Genomic DNA, 16,470 nt, shown 5'->3' with positions numbered 1-16,470 from the left:
TGAAGTCAGGATTGTTGAAAAAGTGCCATCTGATCTAATGACTGACATGACAAAAGTTACATTCTTCCCTAATTGTGAACCTTCTTTATAGGAAACAAACAAGACCATTCTCAGAAGAAAAACAGACAAGGGGAAAGTCAGGGTTTGTGGAGGGGAAAAAACCCCAACATATAGGTAATTAATTGATAAAATACCACACAGAATTTCAAAATTCCAGATCAAAGAGTTCAGAAATCCCTCTGAATCGAATGAACCAGAGGGATTTCCCCCTTTAATTGATATTTTCAATTGGACAATGCAGATCATTTGGCTCAAATATTTGGGTGAATCAGGCTACATCTACACTATGGACCGTACAGCGGCACAGCTGTACTGCTGCAGCGGCACCACTGTAAGGTCTCCTGAGTAGCTGCTCTACGCCGGTGGGAGAGAGCTCTACCGCCAGCATAATTAAACCACCCCCAACAAGCAACAGTAGCTATGTTGGCAGGAAACACTCTACTGCCGACATAGCGCTGTCCACACCAGCGCTTTTATCGGTGAAACTTATGTCGGTTGGCGGTGTTTTTTCACCCCCCTTAACAAAAGTGCTGCCAACAAAGGTGCTAGTGTCGACGAAACCTGAGACAAAGATTAGTGCGCAAGAAAATATGGTAAAGATAGCAGTACTTATGAGTTAAGTATAATGTGGACACTTGGGGCTACACTGGAGTTTCCCAGGTTTAAATGAGGGTAGAAGTTGTTCCATACTGTATAAACTTCCCACACTACTGGCAAATGCACCTAAATCAGGACTTGCAACATCCCTTTTGGCTCAATGCTAAGCCTCCCATGAGCAAAGCCTGACAAGTGTACCATATTAAGTGGTGCATTTTGTTTCTAAAGCCCTTTCGGACTAGAACTGGGTTCAGGTCATGAACTATTTTTATTCTTGGACCAAGACCTTCAAAGGTAATCAGTGTGGACAATTAACATGAAGAAAACTGTAAATGTCTCACTGAACCCTACACATAAAAATCCTTCACTGTATTTATGTCCTTGAAATTAGAGACAGAAGAAAATAGTATGTGAAAAAAATTAGGATTCCCCTCTTTTCAGATCTCTCTGCAATCTTCCTTGGATTCTGCAATTTTTGGAAAATTTAAATTTCACTGTCCTGCCAATTCAAAGACAGAACTGCCACAAGGTAAGCCGATGTGTAGCAGCCTGTTGCTCTTTTAAATTGGCCTTGTAAAAAACTGACTTCAGTCAAATAACAGTAGCAGTCCAAAGAGGAACTCATCCTGCCCTACTGTGTTCACCTCAAGGAGGTTTGAATTTCAAAGCTGACCGGATTACTTAAAAGCTAACCATTAAACAGAGCCAGTTCAGTTTCTCTCTCCCGCCTCCACTCCACCTTTTTGAAAGAAAAGAAACATTAAAGATTAGAAATTTTAGGACCAGATATTCACAAGATTTTTTCAGTACCAGAATATACAACTGAGACCAGATTTTAAGGAGAATACACTCAGCATGCTGGGTGCTGAGCTGCACTGGAGATCTGACCATTAGTCTTGCAACGGCAGCTGTCAGGTGCTGAGCACTTTTAAAAATCTGGCCTTCAATGCACAAAAGCAACCTACTGATAAGTTCAGGTTCCCACAGTAACTGTAACTCATCTACATTATACAGTACATTCATCCCAGGCCAAATTCTGCTCAGTTACACCCAGGCAACCTCAGGTGCATTAGGTCCACTTAATTTCCTCCGCCCCTCCTTGCCCCTAAGGAAAGCTCAATCTGTAACCCCTCGCCCACTAAAAGTAGCTTCTACAGTCAATTATTTCTTTTAATATCTTTCCTTCCCTCCTCTGGCCCTCCTCTCCCTTAACAGCAGCAGGGGATTCTCTCTCCCCAACACAACCCTCTCAGTGGGTCAAATCCCAAGGTCGTTATTCAGTCAGTTGCTGCTTACTGATGTAAGGAGTGATTAAAATGGGACCCCCTATCAGCTCTGCTGATCTGAAGCAGGACAGTGAGATGGGGAAGGGCCATGTATCAAGTGCTCAGAGGTAGCTCTAAGGCAGGGGTCCGCAACCTTTCAGAAGTGGTGTGCCAAGTCTTCATTTATTCACTCTGATTTAAGGTTTCGCGTGCCAGTAATACATTTTAACGTTTTTAGAAGGTCTCTTTCTATAAGTCTATAATATATAACTAAACTATTGTTGTATGTAAAGTAAATAAGGGTTTTTAAATGTTTAAGAAGCTTCATTTAAAATTAAATTAAAATGCAGAGCCCCCCGGACCGGTGGCCAGGACCCAGGCAGTGTGAGTGCCACCGAAAATCAGCTTGCGTGCCGCCTTTGGCACGCGTGCCATAGGTTGTCTACCCCTGCTCTAAGGAATCCATCCGGGCTGCAGTTTTTTAATTGCCTGTTTTCCCCTTTGATCCACTTGGCTGAATGGTGCTTCACACGCAGGCTACCCATGCCTCCTATTCCCACATCTGTATAGCTCATGGAACATCCAACAGTACCCCAACATTCACTATTTAAACACTCTTTAATTGCAAAAGAAATTAGTGCTATTGGGCTGACTCAGACTTTACTTATAACTTACTCAGCCACACCCCCAATGCGTAACAAGAGCTCAGTATTTGACCCCTGGGGAAGGAGGAATTGGTGTAAAAGAAGTGGGGAGGGAAGGGAAGGAAATGAAAAAGGAGCTGAGAATATTGTAATTTCCCATTTCCATGTACATGTTGTGCAATTCACAAGTTATGCATTCAAGGCACATATTATGCAGCTCATATTTTATTATCTTACTCTGAAAAAGATTTGGGGGTCATGGTGGATAACCAGCTGAACATGAGTTCCCCGTGCGAGACTGTAGCCAAAAGGGCTAATGCAATCCTTGGATGCTTAAACAGGGGTATCTCGAGTAGGAGTAAGGAGGTTATTTTACCTCTGACCTTAGCACTGGAGCAACCGCGGCTGGAATACTGTGTCCAGTTCTGGGGTCCACGATTCAAGTATGTTGACAAATTAGAGAGGGTTATGAGACGAGCCACAAAAATGATGAAAGGATTAGAAAACCTGCCTTATAGTGATAGACTCCAGGAGTGCAATCTATTTAGCTTAACAAAGAGAAGGTTAAGGGAAGACCTACCAAATATTTGATAATGGGCTCTTCAGTCTAGCAGAGAAATGATCCAATGGCTGGAAGTTGAATCTAGACAAATTCAGACTGAAATAAGGCATAAATTTAGGATAATTACCATTGGAACAATTTACCAAGGGTCGTGGTGGATTCTCCATCACTTGCAATTTTTAAATCAAGATTGGCTGTTTGTCTAAAAGGTATTCTCTAGGAATTATTTTGGGGAAGTTCAGAGGCCCATGAGATACCCAAGGTCAGACTAGATGATCAAAATGGTCCCTTCTGGCCTTAGAATCTATGAATCTATGCAAGTCACCAATGCACAGGATGGAAGTCATCCAGAATGCAGCAGTCACAGTGATAGTTAAACACATTATTCCAATCTTGAAATCTTTATACTAGTTCCTTGTAAAGATCTTCATTGATTTAAACATTCTTTTAGCTTTTAAGGCTCTTAGGAGAATAGCCCAAACATACCTACTGCTTGTTTATTGCTGTATTCCTTCCTCACATTCTAAAATGATTGGGCTCATCTTTGACTTGCCCTAATTTCAACCTTGACATGTTGGGCACCTCTCACCTCCAACTGTTATCCCCAAATGATAGTCAACAATGGAACTGAGAAGCAGGTTAGAGAAATATATGTCTCTCATGCCGCTCAGTTGTTCTTAATCACTGTCTTTTATATTTGGTTTTGTATACAGTGATCCATGTTTTATTGCACATACTGAAGCCATAAGGGGAGTTTTGTAAACTCAAGTCGCTGTTGTTGAAATGAACGAAGGAGAGGTAAATGGGTGGGAGGAGTTTTAAAAATAAATATACTGTCATGCAGAGAAATATGGCTAATTGTGGAATGGCAAGGGTGAGCATTCTTGAGCATAGATAAGTGGGAGTATCCGAGTCAGAAGGGCTAAAGAGGAAAGGCGACAGACAAGAAAGCACATTTCAATATAATAATGATATCTCAAAAGTACTTCCTGTTTGTACACCCTGTGGTAACCATTGAGCTACATCCACATACAATGGGCATTGCTTTGTTGCAAGTAACATAAAACATATCGTAAGCCTGTGCTGAAAAGGAGAAAATATCGCATGGAAATCTAGAAAATCTCCAATACCAAAGATCCCATTAGTAGCTATGACTGAGATTTTTCCAAGCAGTTTCAAAGAGACTTAGACACATATCTTCCATTAAAGATGGAATCCCCTTGGCAGCTTTGAATATCTCACCTCCTATCTTACCGTGCTAGGATACAGAGAGCTATTTTGGAATATGGAATGTAAATAGATGGTATGCCAAAGAGAAAGAGAATTTATGCATTAGTAAAATAAATAAGAACTAGGTAGCAATGTAGTACAACAAAGATACATCTTGAGGCTTTTGGGGACAAGTCACAAGAGTGGCTATCACCAAAACTACTTAATGGAAATATATCTTGGTCTCACATGTTTATCTGTAAGCCTTATTCTGTTCATGCATATGCAAGAATACACACACGTGTCCAGATACACACTCTCACACATACTACATATGTTTAAAAACCCCTCTCTTTCCTAGCTACCAAACAATACAATGTTTCACAGCTACTCTAATATTGCAGTTGTTGGTTAAAATGCTGTATAAAATGCCTCGTGTTTTTAATCACTTAAAAAAAATATTCATCTTTCCAGGCTACAATGTCGCTGAACTATAGCCCTCTCATGTCATCAAACTCATGAAATAGAACTCTTCTGCTAGCTGCAGGTTGGGCTTTTGTTATATTCAATTATATGTTATATATACACTGTAATTTCTGGAATCTGTCTGAATGTCTGAATTAATGAATGAATTCCCAGTGCTGTTTCCTCACCAGTTTTGCCATGGATGGTGTCACTGAAGAGCATTGCAGCTGTGCAGTAAGGTCTTGGCTTTTTGATGAAGTGATTCCGTAGAGCACTCTTGACCTTGAAAATGTCTTTATGTCTGACTATTTCTGTGTCTGCCTCTCTCCCCTCCTCCAAACTTACTTCACTTCAGCTAAAAGGAATGAAGCATGCAAATTAATCAGAGGTGGCAAGTGACTGGCTGCATTGTCTTCAATGTTGAACTGTACATAGGGAAAAACAGAGGATGGACACAGTGAAAAAAGGTAAAGAGGACAGAAGAAGATGGCCAAGAGGCCCAAATCCAGAGTTGGAGTTACAAAGAAGCTACAAGAGCAAGAACTATGTGGGGTAGGGACATGACCAGTACTGAAGGGGATGAGAAAGAAAAAAAGAAAGAAAGAAAGAAAGAAAAGCAACAGGCTACAGCTTCAGCTCAAATGAGAGGAGAGAGAGACAAGAGGAAGAGTAAATAGACTTGGTATAAGAGGAAAGTGGGAGACAGATTAAGGATGTAGAGAGCTATAGGGCACAGGCCAGTTCAGGGATATATATCCATGTGATAAATTTCAGCTATGTAATAAACCAACAGAGCTATATGCCTGGCATGTTTCATTTAATATGCACTCTTGGTCACCTCACCTGGGGCTCTGTGCTCACTAAGGACTTGATCCTGCCCCACTAGGTCAGTGGGAGTTTTTTCACTGACTTGAATGGGAACAGGAGCAAGCTCTGAATTATCTCCTTCTGGGCTTCTTCTAACATTTCAAATAAGTCACCCACTAGAGAAATGGTTCCTCTTCATCCTCAAATATCATCCACCCCCACAAAAAATTATAGTGGCCCAATGACCACAACAAGCATATTTAGTCCTGTTCCCGGTGAAAATAAAGAGCTAGAAATGGAAGCTTCATATGGGGACACAGAAACTGCTAAACTGGATTATTAGACCAATGGACCATCTAGTCCAATATCTTGCACTTTTTGTACATTCTTTGTACTGCATTTCTGCAGCTTTTCATGGCCGTGACAGCCATCTTGTAAGGAACCTCACAAGGAGGCAGCTTCCACAGCTGCTTTGGAAGATTTTAAAACTTTCTTTCCTGTCTACTGTCAGTTAGGTTTGTTTCCAAAACACATAATTTCTAACATACAATGCAGTGAAAAAAAAAAGGGGGGGGGGTAATGTTTATAGGCTTTGTATAGAGATAATGATCAAAGTAGTTAAATAATAAAAGAGTGGAGGGAATTTTTTTCCTAGTTCCACACTGAAGTTGTCTGTTGTGTGTTCTGTGGGTAACTGGGATTTGACCAGATACTTAAAGGTACAACACTCCAAATGTCACTGGTTAGAAAAAAGTATATCAGTATTATTTTAATATTTAATATTTCCAAACTCTGATGTCAGAGAGGAAAGGACTCAATCTGGGAAGAATAAATAGTAGGCTATGGCAACTGTTGCCATAGCAGCATGAGACCTTGTAAGGAAGAGATTTGGGAGGGGTGTTGCCTTCAAGAAAATTAGCTCCCTTGTTTTTGGCATAGCCAAGCTGTATCCAGGCTTTCTGTGATTGAGCTGAATTGTTTTCACCTTGGAGAGGAGGGCTCTGCTCTTCTTTTAGGAGTAACCCAAACCATTCAAGAACCTCCCAAATACATTTGGTTCAGGAGCCTGGAACTGGAACACCAAACCAAACCACGCCTCTTCCCTCCATTCTGCTCTCAAGAAACCCTCATCATCTTGGTAATCTGAGCAGGAACCCAGGTCTTGGGGAGGGGGTAATCTCTTCCTTTTTCTCTCCAGAGACTATGTAAAAGTGGATCCCTCCCATGCTCATCCCATTACGCCCTCCAAGCGAACCCCCTTAACACCACTCCTACCAGGCTAAGCAAGCTGCTACAAAGATCTTTGAGCTGCATAATCAGCATGACCCTTCAGAGGGCAGTAGAGTTCAGGTTCTCAGCTCACTCTCCCTGATTTCTGCACCTAGGTCGGATCCTGCACCCACGGAATGGTAAATCTCCCACTGACTTCAGTAGGGCATGATCATTCATCTACAGAGAGTGCTGAGTAGGGTTATGAAGGTAATTTCTATGCAGCACATATTTTTAAAGGCCCAGTTCCTAATAAGATTTTCTATAGAACACATCTACATAATATGTAAGCACTGCCTGGGTAAATTAGGTCTTCCTAGAGGAGTTCGTATAGTCTTCTGCTCTCTTCCGTCTTTGATTATAGAATGCTCGAATGTAGGATGCTCTGCTTAGGGTATATAATTCATGTTCACACACAGCTTGGGGTATATAATTCATGTTTTTACACACACACACTCTTTATTAATTTGCTGACCACTTTGCAGGTTTGGGGAGCCTCCCCCGGGGGTTCCCAGACCCAAAAGCCACAGCTACAAGTGAAGTTTTATGCTGGATTTAATGATGACACCACAGCTGTGAAAAATAGCATCTGCAACTTACTTGCTCTCTCGCTCTCTCTTTTTTTCAAACTAGCTGCTGGTTTATTTTAGGCCTTACCCATTAAAATATACAGTGTACTAATTGCAGTTCTGTTTATGTAATGACCTGTTTATAGTGAAGTTATTCTATTCTCTATAGGACAATTCCACTTTACATTGCTTTTAAGGTAAATTTTGTCAGTGGTTAAAGATTTTTTTTCTTTATGATAGATCACAAAAACCTGTCTGGGATGTCATTTTAAATGAAATGTTTTATTTTTTTTAAAAAACACACCCCATGTCCTGGCCTAGCAAAAGGTACATATTTGTAAGAGACAATGGTACTTCAGTCACCTGTAGAATTTAGTGTCCTTGTTTTATTCTCTTTTCAGTTCTTTCCAAATTACACTTTGGTGATGCTGTGTATGTTGCTGATATAGGCTGTCTGTCCATGCAGGGCTCTAAGGGAGAGCAAGACTTCCTCTGATGCTTATATGGCCTCTCTAGATTTTGAATCTGGGCCTGCAATGCTAAGCATATACTGCAAGCCTGTTACTCCCTGCAGGTGGGAAGAGAAGGGTAAGGCATGGATGGAGCCTTAGCGTCCATCTTTCCGCCCAAATGTTCAAACCACCTCAGGTGAGCCATCACAGGAGCCATCGCTGGAGCAAATAGCAGATTACTACCCCCCACTAGATTATTTTCCTGAGCTATTCCTGGCCCATGCTCTGGGTAGATTGTTAAACCATAATCCAGCCCATAGAGTTTTTACAAATATAATGGATTTTTGCAATATATTAAGTAGGACTTATATATTTGCTTGGTCCCTGTGCTGCTGTAACATAATAAAAGTGTTTTAAAATGGGAATTATGCTACTATAAATATATGGGATCATAACATACTCTCCATCGGCATTTACAACTATCTTTAATAGGAAAGGGATTTGGACATGTGGATCAGTTAACTGCTGTGTGATCCATCAGTATCACTAATGTATCAATCACCGGGATATTTGGGTGCCAATAACCAAGTTAACAATTGCATAAAGGATTCTACCGTTCACCATTCTTTGGTTCAACAGCGCATACGGAGTCACTTTTTTTGGGTTTTGTAACTTTCCTCAATCCATGGGTAAATAAATTAGGATGCTGGGTCATTATTTAACCCCATTTATCAAGAATAAGCTTATGTAGAAAGGTGGGTCTTGTACTGTGTGGTTTTTGTGTTGTGTTTATTGCGTTTTAATAGAATTTTTCCCCCTTCACAAGATTTTTTTTCATTTTTACTTCATGGGACCTAATGAATCCCCGAACCACAAATATGGATGTTTGATCTTTATTTTTTGTTTCCAGACTGGCAACAATGTATTTCTGTCTGCGAGACCAGAGCTTTTCAAATGGGCAAAGACACAGCTGTTGTAGTACAGCTCAATAGCTTGTGAAGAGTGTAAATGTTTATTTTTAAAATGAGAATACAAACCAAATTCAAGTAACCTTCTATCCAAAGTAGCATCCATATTATTGTCCTAATATAATTTTTATCTCAAAATCCTGCCAGCCATCTGGCATAAACTACCATATTCTGACCAGTTAAAACAAGGAACAGCTGTGATAATCTCCTACAATTTATTGTATGCTTTAAAGCACTGTACTGGCCACAAATATAAAATAATAAATAAGGGCATTATCATTCTGTACTGACTGCCCTGGTAGGAATTATTATTATTACTTAGCCAATATTCAACAGTGTCCTATGGAAACATATCACAGTAGTTTGATTTTCAACAATAGTCTTCCAAAACTGCCTCCTTCTTCGTTATCAAATTAAACCCTGAAGATGTTTCAGCTGAATTCTGGTGACAAATTACATCAATTGTCTACCAGCCTGTCTTGTCAGACTAGTGGCTTGAGATGTAATACACAGGGAGCACTATACCTTTTTTTCCTGTTAAGTATTCAGGACATAACACTCTTACACAGACACAGTATGATTCCCAAAATTCAGACCGTGTATTTATTGAAGCTAGGGAAAAAACAGGCTACACGGATTATGAAGTCCAAAAGTAGTGACCACAAACCCAAGAATCTATATGGAATTATCCCAGAGGGAACCTGGCATATGTTGCCTCAAGAGAGTCACCCCAATTCTTTTCAGCAAGCAAGGAATTTAAAATAATCATGGGAATCCCGATTTTCTTTCACTAAGTCCTCCCACATCTTTTTCCCTAGTCAGCCAAGTAGGAGTTGATTATCATTTGCCCTGACTGCATCTGTGCTCAAGTGATGTTATGTCTGAAAGCCAAAAAAATATCTGTCTGCAACAGAAGGGTTAAGTGCATCCACTTGCAGTACAGTGTGTTACTGTGCTATGGAGAGGAATCTGTAATGTACAACGGCTACAGCAGGTGGCAGTAGAAATGGACAGTTACCCAGGGTCACAGCTCCAGGTGGGGATACATTGAAGAGAAAGAAGTATGTATGTGTGCATGACTGTCTCTTCCATTCTAGTGTGGCTGGTATGGGGTATTCTACCTTTATACAGTGCAGTCACTTGGAGATGGGAGATGTTGGCTTGTTGCTTTAACAGACACATATTTGTGGTGAGGTGGTTATAAGCAAGAAGCATAAGAGGTGCTGGAGTAGCAGGCGTATTTCCATAGCAGTGTGTGTGTGGTCTCACAGGACAGCATGAGGAATCCTCCTAGGATTCAAATTCACCACCACGCCAGAGTAACGTAAACCTCTGTAATGCAGGGAACACTGCACACTTCAGCTTACTTTCAACATTTGGTGCTATTGTTAAATCCTGTTAAATATCAAACAGATATTTGTCTAGTGAAATGATGTACAGTGGAAAACCAGCTGAATGCAGAAAATTAGAAACTGTTTGAAATCTATAGAAAATTTCCATCCAGCCTGAAGAGAACTGGAAGGAAGAAGCACCCAAATATATATGTGTGTGTGTGTGTGCGCGCGCCTTCTCACGCAGGTGTGTGTATGTGTGTGAGAAAGAGAGATATTGTCTGTTTTTCTTCTACTGCCAAACAGTGGTACACTTGCTATGGAGCCTCAGTATCATTCTGAAGCCTGTAACATGGCCAAACGCACAAGCTTGACAGAGCGAAATGATAATCTCCCTTTACCGCTGAGGATGCAGTGGGAGAAGAGTTGCATTTCTGCCTTATTTCAATCTGTTCTGTGTGAGAGGAAGAAAGAAACATATATAACCAAAGGGGAGAGAGAAATGCATTGAAATAAAGCCAAATGCTACAGACAACCGACACAATCAACACAGAAGTCACGCACCCGGGGAAACAAGACTAGAACCTTGAGTCTTCAAGGCCTCAAAAGAGGCCTCTAAAAAGGATAATGTGAGCTGGAGACCCTCAATATAAATGAGAAGTGGCTAGTGGTATAGCAGTCTTCATATGAGGCCCTACTTCACCCCCCCAGTCTGAAGCAGTCCAGGTATCAAATTCCATCATCATTGAAATGCCCAATGACTTCAGTAGGGCAGGATAACACCCCAGATTTGGTGATTTTCAAGGCATGCCCTATGAATGACTTCTCTATTCACTCATGTTTCTAAGAGGGGCTAATTATCGTGGGGAAGAGGGTTTTGTTGGGTTGTGCTGCTGTTTCAGCTGCTGGGTTAATTTGTTAATTAACTAATTGTTTTTTAAAATTTATTGTAAGATGCTTAGAATGGAAGATAGGGGCCATTTCTGGTATATTAGAAATGTAGGTAAATATATGTACCTGACAGTAATAGCAGGTCTCATCCTCTTTGTGGATCAGTCTCTAGAGGAGAAAGAACATACACACAAAGCAAGTATATGACATCATGTAGGGAAAGATCAAAGGGTAGCCATCCAACCAAAATTGCACAGGGCAGTTCTGAATTGTGTGGCTCTACTGTATAACTAAGTCTTGGCAATACACCTAAAAAATCCCAACAACAAAAGTACAATTTAGTTCACATAGAAGGAAAAACATCTTACATGCACCACGACAGCTAGGTGTTGTGCTGTGTCACATTTTTGTCCCATAGGACTGAGTCCCAAAGGTGGTAACCCCAGCTGAGAGACAGAAAGATACACACCAAACAAAAGGAACCAATGAGGGGAGGGATAGCTCAGTGGTTTGAGCATTGGCCTGCTAAACCCAGAGTTGTGAGTTCAATCCTTGAGGGGGCCACTTAGGGATCTGGGGCAAAATCAGTACTTGGTCCTGCTAGTGAAGGCAGGGGACTGGACTCAATGACCTTTCAAGATCCCTTCCAGTTCTAGGATACAGAATATCTCCATTAATTTATTTTTAAAGGGAGACTGGTACAAATATATTCAAAGGAAAGAGAGAAAAAGATGCCCATAAACTAATAGCGTCAGGAAAGGAAGGAAAAACAGAAGGGTGGTCATCACAGAACTGACAAAGAGAGAAATAAAACCCTTTCCTTTCTACCATTCTGGGACATAAGTTCTGCCTGATTTGAAACCGAAACCCTGCCTGACAGGTCATATTCTCCTCTGTCCATTAAATTTGTTCACCACAGTTTAATGCTGAAGGCATTCCCAACAATTTATTCAAATTCCTTATTTATCATAGAAGTCTGCTACATTCCTATTTGATAGGAAAACAGCTCGTCTGTGTTAAACTTCAGAACCCTGGCTATATCTTTTTCATAGTACTTTAATTTTTAGTAAAAACCTCTCTCTTACAGTCACACACTGTGATGCTAGTTACACAGATAGTACTAGCACATACATTGCTAAGGCTTTTTAATTTGGTATTTACAACAGTGATTCAATTTAGCTAGCTAGATTTTCTTCCTTTACAAATGAGCAGTGCCACACAGAATCTAACAGTAGTCCTGTATCTGCTCTCCCTAGCATGGCTTTGAAACAGAAAAATGAAATAAACGAAATCCAAATAATAATAAAAGTTACCTTCCAAACATGCCAAGGCTGTGATGTTGCACTTGAATCTGCAAGGACAGACTTCCTGCCCTCATGCGGGGCCCCAGTGACTTCAGTGGGGCTCCACTGCACAGATCCAATTGTAGGATTAGGGCCTGAATAGCCTTCACACCCCAAAAACTTTTGCCTTATCTAATCATGGTTCTTATATGGCACCCATTGTTATAGTACCCGAGATTAAAAACAATGGATGCCATGAATGGAAATTAAAACAGGTAAAATAATCTCTCCACACCGGCATTTAAAAATTGCTTCCATTTGTGCTTTGAAATATGCTTTCCACCAAATCTCCCTGTTCTGACAATCACTGTGTATTGTGCAGTAGATTGGTCACAGATTTCTTTGTTCTACACCCAGATAAAATTGGAAGTGACACTTTACTTCCATCTCAGGCCAGACATCAAGCAGCGGCAGGTCCCCACTTATAGTTTATTTAAAACCATAGCTGGCTCTTTAGGGATCAAAGGGAATGGGGTGAGGGAGGAGGGGTGCTACTCAGGGGAAGACTGGGAACAAAATTGCCCAATTTAGTTGTACTCCTGTTTGACTGCTTAATGTTGGGTTCTTAAATTGCTGAAATGTAACATGGCATGGAAATTAAGGAAAACATAAGACACTGAATGGTGGCCTATGCAGCCATTTTACCTTAGAAAAAATAGTATTGGAGTGTTCTACAGTAATGATCCAAAACACAACGGACAGATTTTCAGCTGGTGTAAATCAGTATCGTTCCACTGAAGTCCATGGCACTTTAGTGCTTGAGGCTCCTTTGAAAATCCCAGGCTAAATGTTTATAAAGTGCTAGGCAATCTGTGGATGAAAATCATTGTGGAAGTACAAAGTATGCAGTCAGCATCAGAGCTTTGGTATGTTTGGAAAGGGAAGATCATTTTTATCATTATTAGTTGGCTTCTGTTTCAAAGCCACACTAGGTAAAACAGAAATGGGACTGCATGTATAGACTGGAAAATAATCACTGAACCCCCTTGTAACTCACTAAGGCAAGCTCTTTTGAAAAGTTGGTCCTATGTGTTTCTTCTAATTGGTAAACCTGTATTAAAATAGGTTGGAAATGGTTTATTTCTGACAGTAGACCCCCCAAGCTGCCAATGTCACACGTGGATTTACTCCCCCTTATTCACCTATCTAGCTGGCCAGCACTTCATACAAAAATTATTTTCAAGAACAGCTCAGAATCCATTTGTGCTGAAAAGTGCTTCTTATCTTGGAAACTTTCAAAGTACTGGGCTAAGCAAAATTTGATAAAGGGGCCTAATCAGAGTTGTGAACATACAGAGCAATAACAGAATGGATGGTGACAATGATTAAAGCAACAGAGACTTACTACGCTTAAGCAGGAATCTGAGTGGTTTTATTTTTTGTATAATTGTTTCAGCAGGTTGTTCCGTATAAAACCGCAGAATAAATGATATTACAACTATTGATGTCATGCTTATAAATTCAGTTTTAGTCTTCTCTCGCTCTCTCTCTCACACACACACAAAATCAGAATACAGTGTACTATGTACACAATACTGTCATATCAAATGGATTTACATGTAAGCGTTTGTGTAGTCCATTTTTAATACTGTCTTTTGTTTTGCTGCTCCTGAGCCTTATTTTGTCTACTAGTCCTTTTTGTACTACTGCCTGTCAGGACCTTCTCTCTCCTGTTGCTTAGATTGTCCTCCTATTCTGTTATTCAAAACCCACCTCTCCCCCTCCTCTTTTCTCTGGCCTTTAAGAACTTTTTCTCCTCTTTCATCATCCTTCCTTACCACCTTGTTAAATATTTTGATTCATTCAAATGAGACATAAAACCAAGGTCCCAACTGCTTGTCATTATTGAAAACTCCGTGGCACTTTCTCTAAGATAAACAGTTATCCCAATGCCTTGCCTCTTTCAGTTCCCATTGTAATTTCAATTGGATATAACCTTCTTTTCCCCACCTCTCCTAGGGTTGCCAACTTTCTGATTGCAAAAACCGAACACCCTTGTCCCGCCCACTTCCCTGAGGCCCTGCCTCTGCCCCACTCACTCCATCGCCCCGTCCCTCTGTCGCTTGCTCTCCCCCACCCTCGCTCACTTGCTCATTTTTATCGGGCTGAGGCAGAGGGTTGGGGTGCGGGTGGGGCTGAGAGCTCTGGCTGGGGGTCTGGGCTCCAGGGTGGAGCCGGGGATGAGGGGTTTGCGGTGCAGGAGGGGATCCGTAGTGTGGGAGGGGGCTCAGGGCAGGGGTAAGGGGTTGTGGTGTAGGAGGGGGTGAGGGCTCCAGCTGGGGGTGCAGGCTCTGGAGTGGGGCCAGGGATGAGGGGGTTGGGGTGCAGGAGGGAGCTCTGGGCTGGGGGATTGGGGCCGAGGGGTTCGGAGTGTGGGAGGTGGCTCAGGGCTGTGGCACGGGGTTGACGTGTGGGAAGCGTTTCGGGTGCGGGCTTTGGGCACTGCTTACCTCAAAGCAGCTCCCGGAAGTGGCAGGCATGTCCCTCGGCTTGTTGGCACGGGGGGAGGGGGGGGCAAGGGCCAGGGGGCTCTGCACGCTAACCCCATCCGCAGGTGCCACCCCCCTCAGCTCCCATTGGTCGCAGTTCCTGGCCAATGGGAGCTGCGGAGCCAGCGCTCGGGGTGGGAGCAGCGCCCGGAGCCCCCCCGGCAGCACCTTTGTCTAGGAGCCAGAGGGAGATGCCAGCCGCTTCCAGGATCCGCATGGAGCCAGGTGCTGCGGCCAACTGGACTTTCAGCAGCTTGGTCAGCTGTGCTGACCAGAGCTGCCAGTGTTCCTTTTCAACCGGGCATTCTGGTAGAAAACCGGACCTCTGGCAACCCTACCCTCTGCAAACATTTTGGGTACCGCTGCTATGTGCTATTGTCTTCTGCCCCTGAGATGCCTGCACACTTTCCTAATTCTGTGAGGTGATGTGTACCCTCAATTCCCACTGACTTTAGCTAGAGTTGCGGGCATGCAGTACCTCACGCTGGACTCTAATACACCAATTGGCAGTAAAAAGACAAAGTCAACTTTTTATTTCCCTTCTTCTCCGTGCCCAGTTCTCTACTTTTCTCAACTCTCTGAGCAGGCCAACAGACCTTCAAACTGCTGGCCTTGATGTTTGACCTTCCCTACGCTCACCCATTACACCAAAAATTCAGCACATTAATCTTTTCCTCCCGAAAGGCATAGCGTTACCAGGGCTGCTTCATAACCGTAGCACAAAGAGCATTCTGGATATTCCTTTTGACTCTCTCACTAACACCTTCACTTGACCTTTCTGCTAAGCGCCAGTCTTCATTTCCTGCAGTCCTGGGTGCTGTACTTTTAATTTCTGTTGGGTGGATTTTTCTCCCTCTTTTTCTGTCTCACATGACTTCCATTTCACAGGCTCATGCAGACATTTCCCTAACCAGTAGAATAACCTGATGCTGGCGGCCACGCAGTAAGGGGGTAAGATATAAGAGAGGGCTGTTAAAACTGCATGTGCATTTCCCCCCAAAAGCAAGTACAGAAGACATAACAACACTGAAGGTTGAAGGAAAAACATCAAAGGTATAATAAGGTACCACGTCAATATCTGTATCTTTCAAAGATGATTTGAAATGTTTTCGCCCCCTTGCCAATGATAAGGACATCACAAAGAAGTATTTTGTCCTCTATAGCAGTGTCCTTTAAAGGCCCTTGTCTAGTTAAGTTACTCCAAAATAGGTCACTGAATTTTAAAAAAAGCAAAACAAACCCAACTAGAAGTAATACACAGAAAGGTTATACCAGTAAAATGGATCATTTTGGAGAGGAAAGATGTTCTTGTGATTAAGACATTGGACAGCAACTTAGGAGATCTGAGTTCAGTTCCCAGCTCTGGCACAGACTTCCTTTATAACCTTGGGTCACCCTGTGCCTTAGTTCCCCATCTGTAAAATGCATTCTTTCATTTTTCCCTCCCTTAGTATTATCTGAGGAGTGAGCTCCTTGGGTGTAGGAACCGTCTCTTACAGGGTCGGCTCCAGGCACCAGCTTAACAAGCAGGTGCTTGGGGCGGCCAAGG

Source organism: Terrapene carolina, unplaced genomic scaffold (genome assembly GCF_002925995.2).
Source record: "Terrapene carolina triunguis isolate 2854851 unplaced genomic scaffold, T_m_triunguis-2.0 Scaffold22, whole genome shotgun sequence".
In the NCBI taxonomy this organism is placed as follows: Eukaryota; Metazoa; Chordata; order Testudines; family Emydidae; genus Terrapene; species Terrapene triunguis.
The sequence above is the reverse complement of the archived record's forward strand: the minus strand, read 5'-3'. Positions refer to the sequence as shown.